Source organism: Orycteropus afer, unplaced genomic scaffold (assembly GCF_000298275.1).
Source record: "Orycteropus afer afer isolate SDZICR_OR568_19922 unplaced genomic scaffold, OryAfe1.0 scaffold00208, whole genome shotgun sequence".
In the NCBI taxonomy this organism is placed as follows: domain Eukaryota; kingdom Metazoa; phylum Chordata; class Mammalia; order Tubulidentata; family Orycteropodidae; genus Orycteropus; species Orycteropus afer.
In genome coordinates, this window is record NW_006921795.1 from 5,673,048 (window position 1) to 5,673,561 (window position 514).

Genomic DNA, 514 nt, shown 5'->3' on the forward strand with positions numbered 1-514 from the left:
TTCTTTGACAACCTCAATCTTCTCTCCATTTATTGTGATACTGCTCGTTGGTCCAGTTGTGAGGATTTTTGTTTTCTTTATATTGGGATGTAATCCATACTGCAGATTGTATTCTTCAATCTTCATCAGTAAGTACCTCAAGTCATCCTCAATTTCAGCAAGTGAAGTTGTATTGTCTGTGTATCTCAGACGTTAATCTTGTTAATGATTCTTCCTCCAATCCTGATGCCACATTTTTCTTCATATAGTCCAGCTTCTTGGATAATTTGTTCAGCATATAGATTGAATAAGTATGGGGAAAAGATACAACCCTGATGCACTCCCTTCTTCAGTTTAAACCATGTAGTGTCCCCTTGTTCCATTAGAACGACAGCCTCCTGGTCAAGGTACAGGTTCCTCATGAGCACAATCAAGTGTTTGGGAATTCCCATTCTTCTCAATGTCATCCATAATTTGTCATGATCCACACAATCAAATGCCTTTGTATAGTCAATAAAACACAAGTAAACATCTT